General features: G+C 39.9%; 1 long non-coding RNA gene across 6 annotated transcripts in view; it reads left to right on the top strand.

Annotated features, from left to right (window-relative positions):
* Positions 1-7449, top strand: part of LOC127675187 (uncharacterized) — a 127828-nt gene extending 120379 nt beyond the window's left edge. For 3 of the 6 annotated variants that reach the window (XR_007975445.1, XR_007975447.1, XR_007975443.1), the window contains 3 exons: positions 1339-1453; positions 2416-2527; positions 7204-7448. This is a non-coding gene — a long non-coding RNA (uncharacterized LOC127675187). Of the gene's footprint in view, positions 1-1338; positions 1454-2415; positions 2528-7203 lie in introns of all 6 variants that reach the window. The other 3 variants (XR_007975448.1, XR_007975446.1, XR_007975444.1) reach the window with 3 other exon arrangements.
* The last annotated feature ends 4863 nt before the right edge of the window (positions 7450-12312 follow it).

Raw genomic sequence — 12312 nt, 5'->3', positions numbered from 1 at the left:
CTAAAATCAAGAATTGACAAATGGGACCTCATAAAACTACAAAGGCTGTAAGGCAAAGGTCACTGTCAAAAGGACAAAACGTCAACCAACAGATTGGGAAAGGATCTTCACCAACCCTAAATCCCACAGAGAGGTAATGTCTAATATATACAAAGAACTCAAGAAGGTAGAACCCAGAGAACCAAATAACCCCATTAAAAAGTGGGGTACGGAGCTAAACAAAGAATTTTCACATGAAGAACTTCCGAGAGCTGAGAAACACCTTAAGAAATGTTCAACATCATTAATCATTAGGGAAATGCAAATCAAAACAACCCTGAGATTTCACCTCACACCAGTCAGAATGGCTAGGGTCAAAAACTCAGGAGACAGCAGGTGTTGGAGGATGTGGAGAAAGAGGAACACTCCTCCACTGCTGGTGGGATTGCATGATGGTGCAACCACTTTGGAAATCAGTCTGGCGGTTCCTCAGAAAACTGGGCATGACACTTCCTGAGGACCCTGTTATATACCCTGGGCATATATCCAGAGGATTCTTCAGCATGCAATAAGGACAGGACACATGCTTCACTATGTTCATAGCAGCCCTATTTGTAGTAGCCAGAAGCTGGAAAGAACCTAGGTGTCCTTCAACGGAGGAATGGATACAAAAAATGTGGTATATTTACACAATGGAGTACTATTCAGCCATTAGGAACCATGAATTCATGAAATTCTTAGACAAATGGATGGAGCTGGAGAACATCATACTAAGTGAGGTAACCCAGACTCAAAAGATCAATCATGGTATGCACTCACTGATAAGTGGATATTAGCCTAGAAACTTTGAATACCCAAGACATAATCCACAAATTAAATGATGTCCAAAAAGAATGGAGGAGTGGCCCCTGGTTCTGGAAAGACTCAGTGCAAGAGTATAGGGGAATTCCAGAACAGGGAAGTGGGAAGGGGTGGATGGAGGAACAGGGGGAGGGAAGAGGGCTTTTGGGACTTGCGGGGAGAGGGGACCCCAAAAAGGGGAAATCATTTGAAATGGAAAAAAAATATATCAATAAAAAAAGAAAGAAAAAAATGTTAAACATCATCAATCATTAGGGAAATGCAAATCAAAACTTTCCTTCATTTTTAAACATTGTTTATATTATTGTTTTTTGTTTGTTTTGATTTTTGTGTGTACGTGTGTGTGTGTGTGTGTGTGTGTGTGTGTGTTATTATTAAAAATGGAGAATATAAATCTGCGTGGGTAGAGAGGTAGAGAGAATATGTGAGGAGTGTTCTCCATTTTACCTTTATAATCTCCATTTTCCTATGCATCACCTCTATCTCCTCTCTATCTAGAGGCAGTTAGTCCTTTGTCCTCCATGGAAAAGTTTCTGGGAACCTGATGTCAAATGTCACCTGTGCATACTTCCCTGAGAAGTGGAATCTGGCTGCGGTGCAACACCAAGAGAAGGTATTTTATGAAACTTGCAAGGAGAGTTACCAGAATTAGGAGCTACTCATTTGGAGCCTTCTATGAGACATTTCTGGATATTCCTCCAGGCCTCCAGGCCACTGAGAGAGACAAGTAGCTGTCTGGACCTGCTGACAGTGAAGGCCTCTCTCTGCCTTGCCCAGTGACAATCTTCTAGTATAAGAATGAGGCTCTTTCCTGAAAGGCTCTCTGCTGAAATCCAGAAGACCCAGTTATGGGGCAGTGCATGAGATAGCTTGCCTCTTGCTCAGCTTCCAGAAGATGCTCATGGCCACTGGATTATATCTGAGAAGAAAGGAGGCACAGGACAAGGAAAGCACTGTAGGGATACGCGTCTGATTTGCAGTCTTTAGGGGAGGAGTAGTGCTGAGTATTCAGACTATGCTAGAATCCTACAAAGATGCTGTGCGGCTGAACTGTGTAAGGCTTGTCTGGGTGTGTGTTGGAGCTCGCTCCATCCACCTATTGTGTGCATTTATGTATCTATGTGAGAAGTGTGTGACGCCTGCTTGCTGGAGCTTTGCTCTAACCAATCTATGTGTGAATGTCTGTCTGTCTGTGTATAGGTCTGTATGCATGAATGTATGTGTGTTTGTATGCATGTGCCTTTCTGTGTATGAAGTTACTGGACTCTGTCTTTTGTTTCATCCACTCAGTGTGTGTGTGTGTGTGTGTGTGTGTGTGTGTGTGTGTGTGTGTGTGTGTGAGAGAGAGAGAGAGAGAGAGAGAGAGAGAGAGAATGAGAGAGAGACAGAGACAGAGAGACAGAGAGACAGAAAGAATTTTCTCTTTCCTTATCTTTCTTTGAGGGCCCCTTGTTAAAAAGAGTTCATAGTTTTTCCTCTACCCTCAGGGAGTGCCAGCCCCATTAATGTAAGCTTTGTTTTTTCATAAAAAAAGTCTGTGGAGTAATTTCTCTAATTCCTGGCTGCCTTTACCAGCAGCATCTGTAGGTATCTGGATCATTCCTTGTCAGCAGCTCTAAGCTTGACTTGCAATGGCTGCCTGCCTCAGTTTGCCTACCATATGGATGCCCAAGCTGGTCTGTGGCAAGTAAGTACACTAATTTCTTAATGGTGCTCTCAATATTAGTTCCTATTAGAGTAGATAACAGAAGAGATATCAGAGTTGACTCTTATGTTTCTTTAATGTGATAGATGTTGCTTGTATTTTTCTAAATTGAGAAAAGATTCTGATGACTGTAAAATGTAAATTATTGATTTTCATTCATGATTTTTTTAACTTTTGCAATTTACTTATGATTCATAAAGTGTCTGATTTCAACACTAATGTCCAAATGACAAAAGGAAAAAGGAAAAGTTAGGTGCAGAAGAACAGTTTGTGTCATAGATGTTGGAATGGAAGTACAAGCAGAACCCCTTGAGTGGGAAGACAAGAGTGGCTTTATCTCTTAGTGGCCCGCATGGTAGGCACAGGCTCAGCACCATGACAGGTATGAGTGAAGCTTCCTAAGAACTGTTGACTGGGTGGGGTGGTGGTCCATGCCTTTAATCCCAGTACTCAGGAGGCAAAGACAGGCATATCTCTGTCAGTTTTAAGCCACTGTGGTCTCCCCAGTGAGTTCCAGAACAGCCAGGCATGTTTCTCAGTAACTAGAAAGCAGGAGTGTAACATTAATTTTTTAAAAACCTATTTTTAATGATGGTTCTTAAATGCTTTAACCTTCCTTTAACCCCATCACCTACCAGAGGTGGTGGGAAGGAAACAATATTGGGGACGTGGACCTGATTAGACATAGTTCTTTGGAGTACCTCCTATCTGTGTTGTCTGAAAATCAGCAGTTCAGTTCACAGGTCAGCAGCAGTAGCTCAATCCACTCCCAAACACCTCATAGATACATCAGCAGTCCAGTTTGGTAGAGACGTGATAGCAAATATGAACCCGTGTCGGCAGCACTACCTAGCAGAGTCAGCCATGCCTCAGCCTCAGCTTGAGTCAGCAGGAGGGGCCCTGAGGTAAGCCAGGGAAGGTCTCTGCTGTGCCTCTCTCAGGGAATCAAAGATCAGCAAAGATGCAAGACCTACAGGCATCGTGCATCTAGCTCTGTAAGCAAACCAAGGGCAGCCTCCTCACATGTCCTCCATGTGTCTTGTCTCAGCGTGTGTCTCACCTCAGCGTGTGTCTGACTCAGCTGAAATCAGGCTGCTGCTCAGCCCAAGTCCACCGAAGCAGCAAGAAACTGCAGCACGCCCCCAGAAGTCCCTTGGTGCATTTCCCTCCATGGAATCCCAACAAGTGCAGCTCAGTTACACAGTGTAAAGCAGACTAACGTGTGCTTGTCTTTAGCAGAGAATCCTTTGACCTGTGTCTGCTTTAGCTTAATGTCCCTTCACGAGGGAGCCTTAGTCTTTCCCCTGTGTCCACTCCAGGAAAACACTTCTTCATGCCTTTGCCCCAGCAAAACGCCATCCAATACAATGGACTTTCCAGGGAACCCTTAATTGTCCACTTCAGAGGAGCCAAGGACTGCAACTTGAAACTCCTATGACACATGTATTTCAGTGCAGCTAGCCTGGACTGACTTCATGACTCCCTGCAACTGTCTGCACAGCATGCATATCAAAACCTGCCTTAGCCCAGAGAGACTACACAGTCCTTCTTAAAATTATTCAGGCCACTACCTTTGCATGCTCGCACAGGCCTCTAATCCTAGCACTTGGGAGACTGAGGCAGGCAGATCTCTGAGTTTAAGATCAACAAAGTGAAGTCAAGCATATCCTTAGGTACCCAAAGAAACCCTGGGGGTGGAGGGTAACAGGGCTTCTCCCAAGCTTCAGTTAAATTCTTGGTTTCTGTACAAAATATTCAAGAGAATAGGTGGTCCTTTCTCAGACCCCAGATATCTCAATCAATTGGTTTTTTGAAAGCAGTAGAAAAAAACCTGTCTTAAAAACCAACCAAACAAACAAAAACAAATGAAACACACACACACACACACACACAAAAGAGAGAAAACACTAATACATACTCTAAGCAGGAAAGCAGGTGAACTAACTGCAGATGTTGACCTCACCTTCCGCTCCTGCAAATCAAATAAATCCCTGAGTCTCACATCCAGCTTTGCTATAGCACACTGACTACAGCCTCTTGTTCCCCGGTCCCGGACTCCAGTGGATACCATCTGTCTTCCTATATTAATCTCCCTGGTTCTCCAACTTGTTGCTTTGTTCCCTTGGCATACATTACCTAAGACACTGAATATAGAGGACAAAGAAACTATATTAAAAGCTACAAGGGGAAAGGCCAAGTAACATATAAAAGCAGACCTATAAGAATTACATGTTGCCAGACAGTGGTGACACACACCTTTAATCCCAGCACTTGGGAGGCAGAGGCAGGTGGATTTCTGAGTTCCAGGCCAGCCTGGTCTACATTGTGAGTTCCAGGACAGCCAGGGCTATACAGAGAAACTCTGTCTTGAAAAAAACAAACAAACAAAACAAAACAAAAAAAACAAAACAAAAAAAACCAATGGAATAGGAAAGCCCAGGGAATACCTTGTTCAATTTAGAAAGTGACTTAATTTGCTACACTTGCTATGATAAAACAGTGATGAAATCAACTTCTGGAGGACAGGCTACACTTCATGGTATACATCCAGTTACCAGTTAACCACTGAGAAATGTCAGGGACTACACTGAAGCAGGGCAGGAACCTGGACACAAGGAATGTAGCAGAAGCTGTGTAGGAGTGCAGCCTCCTGTCCTGCACCACATATCTCTCTGTCTCAATAATAGCTCCAGGGTGGCACCATCCTGGAGATCTCTGCCGTAATAATTCAGTTGTTAATCAAGCCAATATCCCATAGACTTCCCAATCTGGAGGCAGTTTATTTCACCTAAGATCCCTCTTCTCACCACCTTCTTCCCTTAGTAATTTTCCTATTGCTTTAATAAAACAGCTGGACTAAAACAACTTACAGAAGTAAATACTTACTTGGGAATTAGCTATCCAGACAGATTACAGTCCTTCAAAGTCATGACAGAGAAGCATAGCTGCAGGAAGGTAGGACAACCAACAGGAGGCAGAGAGCTGGTGGCTCTCAACTCAGGCAGCAAACACAAAGCACAGAAAGGACACTGCAAATCTCACCTGACTTCTGTCACCTTAAATTCTAACCAATGACAAACCTCCTATGGGGAAGCCAAGCCACTTAATCCACCCAAAAGTTTTCACAAAGATGGTGTCATAAATTATGATTTCTAGAATTAGTCAGTCGTCCCATTCAAACCATCAAAAGAAAACTCCACCTCCTCACACACCCTGCAAAGTATCACCAATTCAAGAAACCTGTGAGGTCATTAATTTGTTTTATTCAGTTAGTCTGGCATCATATCAGTTCTTAATTATTACGTTGCTTAATAGATCCCCAATTCTTTGCAATATGTTTGAACAGTGCAAAGAACTTTGTGTCTCCATTTAAGACAGATACTTCACAGGTTCATATCTGTTTGAACTAACTGCTATTTTCCTCACGATTTTGGATTTCAATTTTTTATTGATTTCAATTTGGTAAACTATGTGAAATAATAGAGGATCTTGTTTATACCTTGTGGTATTACAGATGTCTATTATACAAATCATGATTGACAACAATGTTGATATATTTGGAGATGAGGACCATATCATTTGTGATAATAATAAAAAGAGGTCAAATGACTTAAAGATGTCAGTAAATACTGCTGGTAAGTCAGCTGTTATAAAAAAAAGCCATAGATGGTCACAGTGGGAAACCTTAAATGCTAATACTGCAGAATTAAAGATTTCATCTACTGCTCCTCGTGCAGAAGTCCCTACAGTTTAAGAGAATTTGAATGAGTTACCAAATAGATGGAAGGATGCCATCATTTCCTGATTTCGTAAATTTGAAAATAACAGAGCAGCATTAGAGCATATCATGATACTAAAGCATTGGAAAAGTGTTTTAAACAACATTTAACTTCTGTAGGATTATATGAATATATACATAGGTATACATACAGACACACATATATACAAACTTACAAACATGTAGGTATGGCAATGGAATTTTTTTAGACCCTGTATGAATTCCAGAATATTATGTGCTACATTTCTTTCCTTTCTTTCCATGGTATATAATTCGTGTGTGATATTCTGGATATGAAATTATTTTTAAAAAGTTCGCTTTAGGCTGGGGAGGTGGCTCAGCGGTTAAGAGCACTGACTGCTCTTGCAGAGGTCCTGAGTTCAATTCCCAGCAACCACATGGTGGCTCACAACCATCTGTAATGAGATCTGATGGCCTCTTGTGGTGTGTCTGTAGACAGCAACAATGTACTCACAAACATAAATTAAATAAATAAATCCTTTAGAAAAATAAAAATAAAAATAAAAGTAAATGTTCTCTTTAAATCAATTATTTTATTTAAAATCCATTCAACATGAATTTAAACTATAAGCTTAAACTATGTACCAACAAGCTGTGCTATCTTGTACAAAAAATGATGTTTGAGAGTTAATCTTGCCAAATAAGTAGCATTTGGTATACATATTAAGTTGCAACAGATTTACTACAACACGTATGTGAAGAATCTTAATAGGCAATACTTTCAAAATCAGATATAGTGTTAACTCAAGTAATTCTTTGTGCAGAGTTCAGAAGATATACTGATAACTTAGTCTTATTTTAAGTGGGGTGAATCTATAACTGAGAATGTTTAACTATGACATTTTTATATTTCCTTTAGCAGAGGACAATGAAACAACATCAACATAGAACTTTCCACAATGGAAACTTCTTAATGACTGAAGAAGGTGCGGTCATGCTATTTCAACGTTCTGTTCTAGTTCCCTCTTAACCATAGCAGAAGAGATTCTTACAAGAAAGAATTTCAGTATTTTATTTAGCTTCATTGTTACAAATAGTTTCATTCACTGTAATTATTTTATGTTATGTATTACATATTCTTATCTATTTTAATGAATGGTATTAAATATGTTTTTGCTTGGACTCCAGTGTGCCTGACTCTTGATTCTACACAGTATTTGGAAGATTGCATTTACAGTACTCTCTTCCACTTCTGTTAATCAGGCACCTGATTTCATGTGACAGATCCTCTAGAATCACTTAATAAATTTTTTCTTCCAAACTACAAAAGAATGTCACTCTAAGTACTGCTCAAAAAAATAAAAGTTATTTGACCAAATTCTTCCAAATTCTCAACATAAAACTCTCCCCATATTCTGAACCAACAACTAAGGGATACACATGGTTCCAGCCAAAATATGTCAGAGGAGTTCCTTGTCGTGAATTAGTGGGAAGAGAGGCCCTCGGTCCTGTGAAGGCTCAATAGATGCCCCAGTGTGGTGAAATCAGTGGGGGGGGGGGTGTAGATGGGAGTAGGTCATGTGGAGGGATATATAATTGGAGCCAGGATGTGGGAGGAGGGTTTGGGGGTTTTCAGAGGTGGTATACCGGCAAAGGTTTTAGCATTTGAAATGTAAATGAAGAATATATTCAATAAAAATTATTAACTATAAAAGCACTCTCTATGACTAAGTCAACAATTTATTAATACAATAAAATCAAACTCACTCCTGTTCATTCTAGCAACACTTTTTAAAAAAAATAATAATATCCTATTTCTGTGAAAAGGAACTCTAGAAAATTATTTACATTAGAAAAATAGCTCATTATTTGAAGACTCAAGTTATCATCATACAGTAGTTCTGATGTCAGGAGTTTATAGGTAGTGAAAATGTTCACCTAGTTGAGAAGCAGAGGAAAATGAATCCTCATATTCAGTAAGCTTTGTCCTTTTATACATACCAGGAACTATGACAGGAATAGTAGATCCCATTTGTATTGTTACTTTGACCATTTCAGTTACTTAAGTATAGACAGAATCTAATAACATTAAATATATCCTCAGAGTCATGCCCAGAATGCTTTCTCAGAGAAAGTTATAAATAAAATTCCAATAATGATCAGCATTAATTATCACACATAATAAATTAGAGGGAAATACAATTTTAAGAAAAAAAGAATTTTCAAAGTCCTTAGTGATCAGAGAGTGGCAAATCAAAATATCCCTGAGATTCTCCCTTACACCAATCAGAATATCTAAGATGAAAACTTCAGCTAACTACAAATGTTGGCAAGAATGTGCAGAAAGAGGAACACTCATCCATTGCCTGTGGGATTGCAAAGTGGTACAACCATTCTGGAAATCATTCTGGAGACTTCAGAAAAACATAAGTAGATCTACCTGAAGACCCTACAATACCACTCTTGTGAATATACACAAAAGATGCCTCACTGTTGCATAGGGTTATGTCTTCCACTATGTTCATAGCAGCCTTGTTTGTGATAGCCAGAAGCTGGAAACAACCAAGATGTCCCAGATAGCAGAATGGAAACAATATGTGGTTCATTTACACAAAGGAATCTATTTAACTCTTTTTTCTTTCTTTCTTTTCTTCTTTTTTTTTTAATTTATTGATATATTTATTTACATTTCAAATGATTTCCCCTTTTCTGGACCCCCACTCCCCGAAAGTCCCATCAGTCCCCCTCCCTCCCCCTGTTTTCCCACCCAACCCTTCCCACTTCCCTGTTCTGATTTTGTTCTATACTGCTTCACTGAGTCTTTCCAGAACAAGGGGCCACTCCTCCGTTCCTCTTCTTCTTCTTCTTCTTCTTTTTTTTTTTTTTTGATAGAAAAATCTTTTTTTTATTCGATATATTTTTATTTACATTTCAAATGATTTCCCCTTTTCTTGCCCCCCACTACCCGAAAGTCCCATAAGCCCCCTTTTCTCCCCCTGTACTCCCACCCACCCCGTCCCACTTCCCCGTTCTGGTTTTGCCGAATACTGCTTCACTGTGTCTTTCTAGAACAAGGGGCCACTCCTCCTTTCTTCTTGTACCTCATTTGATGTGTGGATTATGTTTTGGGTATTCCAGTTTTCTAGGTTAATATCCACTTATTAGTGAGTGCATCCCATGATTCACCTTTTGAGTCTGGGTTACCTCACTTAGTATGATGTTCACTAGCTCCATCCATTTGCTTAAGAATTTCATGAATTCATTGTTTCTAATGGCTGAATAGTAATCCACTGTGTAGATATACCACATTTTTTGCATCCACTCTTCTGTTGAGGGATACCTGGGTTCTTTCCAGCATCTGGCAATTATAAATAGAGCTGCTATGAACATAGTAGAGCATGTATCCTTATTACATGGTGGGGAATCCTCTGGGGATCTATTTAACTCTTAAGCATGAGGACATCCTGAGTTTTCCAGGCAAATGGATGGAATTAGACAATATCCTGATGAGGTAACTCAGACACAAAAAGATATGCATGGTACGTAATCACTAATAAGTGGATATTAACCACAAATCAAAAGAAATAAAAGAAATACAGAATACCCAAGATACAGTCCATAGAACTCAAGAAGATAAACAAGGAGAAGCACCCAAGTGAGGATGATTCAGTACCATTAGGAATGAGAAGAAAGCAATCACAAGGGAGTAGGAAGGACCTGGGAGGGAAAGTGGACAGGTGAGGGTTTGGGGAAAAGGGATTCTTATCTGTTATTGGGTGACAGAAAAGGAATGAAGCCCTGAGGTCCAGAAGAAAAAATGGAAACAGGCAACCACCGGAGGTAGGAGGTTGGGAGGAACCTCCAGAATGTACCAGAGACATGGGAGGTAAGAGACTCTCAGGACTCAAAGTGAAGAAAATAATGTGGTTTGGAGAAAATCTTGAGACAGTTCCTCTTCCTCACCATTATGGATTGGAGTAAGCCTAAATGGAACCTGTGACTGTATTGTATATGAAAATATACCTACTATGGCTGGATCAGGAGAGGGCTATAGGAATCTCTTTGATCCCCTTTGGTGTTTCTTCCAGCATATAAAAACACAGTATAGATTCCAGGATGTACACTTAAGTGCCTTAGTCAGGGTTTCTATTCCTGCACAAACATCATGACCAAGAAGCAAGTTGGGGAGGAAAGGGTTTATTGAGCTTACACTTCCACATTGCAGTTCATGAATAAATGAAGTCAGGACTGGAACTCAAGCAGATCAATAAGCAGGAGCTGATGCAGAGGCCATGGAGGGATGTTTCTTACTGGCTTGCTTCCCCTGGCTTGTTCAGCCTGCTCTCTTATAGAAACCAAGAGCACCAGCCTAAAGGTAGTACCACCCACAAGGGGCCCTCCCCACTTGATCTCTAATTGAGAAAATACCCCACAGCTGGATCTCATGGAGATACTTTCCCAAATGAAGCTCCTTTCTCTATGATAACTCCTGGCTGTGTCAAGTTGACACACAAAACTAGCCAGTACACTTAGGAGACAGGAAGTTCAAAAAAGTGTGGTTTTATGACATGTGTTTCTTTAGCTTGACATAATCTCAGGTTCCTCCTTCCACTCATTCTCCTTCCTCAGGTCAATTAGTCAAGATTCACCATATTTTATAATATAATAGAAATGATTATGATAATATCAGTGTGTGTAGGAGATAATATTTCATATAATTCCACTCCTTTTATGATAAGTAATGAAAAATTGAGGAAGCATTGCCTTATTTTGTTATTAGAATACATGAGTAAATATTTTTGTTTCCTCTTCCACATAAAATTCTGAAGGTTAATGAGAGGATTTTAAGGCATCTCTGTCAGTGCTGAGCAAAACGCAAAGGAAAATTGTTATATGATTCTATCCTACTCTAGTCAGAATGTCTAAGATTAGTTTAAAAAGACAGCAAATGATAGAAAGGATGATGGGAACAGCAAAAGACTCATTTGCTGTTGATTTGAGTGAACACTGGAAGAGTCCCTGTGAAATTCAGGGTGGAATTTTCACAAAAGAATGAAAATAGATGTTCCAAAAGATCCAGCTATACCAATATTGGGCATATATGCAATTGACACTATATGTTACAACAGATATTTACTTATATAGGTTCACTTCTGTTCTATTTCTAATAACTAGAAATTGGAAGCAGCCTACATGTTTATCTCCTGAAGAACAGGTTGTAATAATATGTCACATTTAAACAATCCAACACTATTCATCCATTGAGAAAAGTGAAATTATGTTATTTGCAGGTAAAAGAGCAGCACTAGGAAACACCTGAAGAAGGTTGTTGTGATGTTGGCATGAAAATTGCCCAAGGCATCTTCTATGCTTCTGGTTTAGGCAGGATGGATACAGCCTAATTTACACTTACACTATGTGGACTTAGAGAAGTAGTCCTTCATGTTTTGATAAAACGATCCTCCTATACAAGCACATAGCACAGAGTCACTCATTATTGTCGTTGGTAGAAGCCAAGTGAAAATCCACTTATACTAAATATATTACAAACATGTTCCAAAAGGATTGAATGATATACAACTTTTAAGTGTGAATTTACCTTATTTATCTCTCTTTTTAAATTATCTTTAATCTTTTACTGTCCAGTCTTTATCACCTTTTGCTCCACCCTCCTACAGTTCCTCTTCCCATTCTTCCTCTGTCCACCACAGTCTCTAGGATGTTGTCCCCACCTCTACATCCCATCCAACTAAGTGTACTCACTCCCTGGGCCCTCATGTTTCTCAAGAGTCAGGTGTATTTTCATTCACCTAGGAAAGAGCAAGCAGTCCTCTGCTGTATATGTGTTAGGGTCTTCATATAAGCTAATATATACTACCAAGTTGGTGGTTAGGTGTCTGAGAGATCTCGGGGGTCCATATCAGTTGAAACTGCTGGTTTTCCTCTGGTGTCATCTTCCTCCTCAGCTTCTTCCAGTCTTTCCCTAATTCAAACACAGGAGTCCCCAGCTTCTGTGCATTGGTTTGGT

Source organism: Apodemus sylvaticus, chromosome 1, assembly GCF_947179515.1.
Source record: "Apodemus sylvaticus chromosome 1, mApoSyl1.1, whole genome shotgun sequence".
Taxonomy (NCBI): Eukaryota; Metazoa; Chordata; class Mammalia; order Rodentia; family Muridae; genus Apodemus; species Apodemus sylvaticus.
Note: the sequence above shows the minus strand (reverse complement) of the source record. Positions and strands in the feature narration are given on the sequence as shown.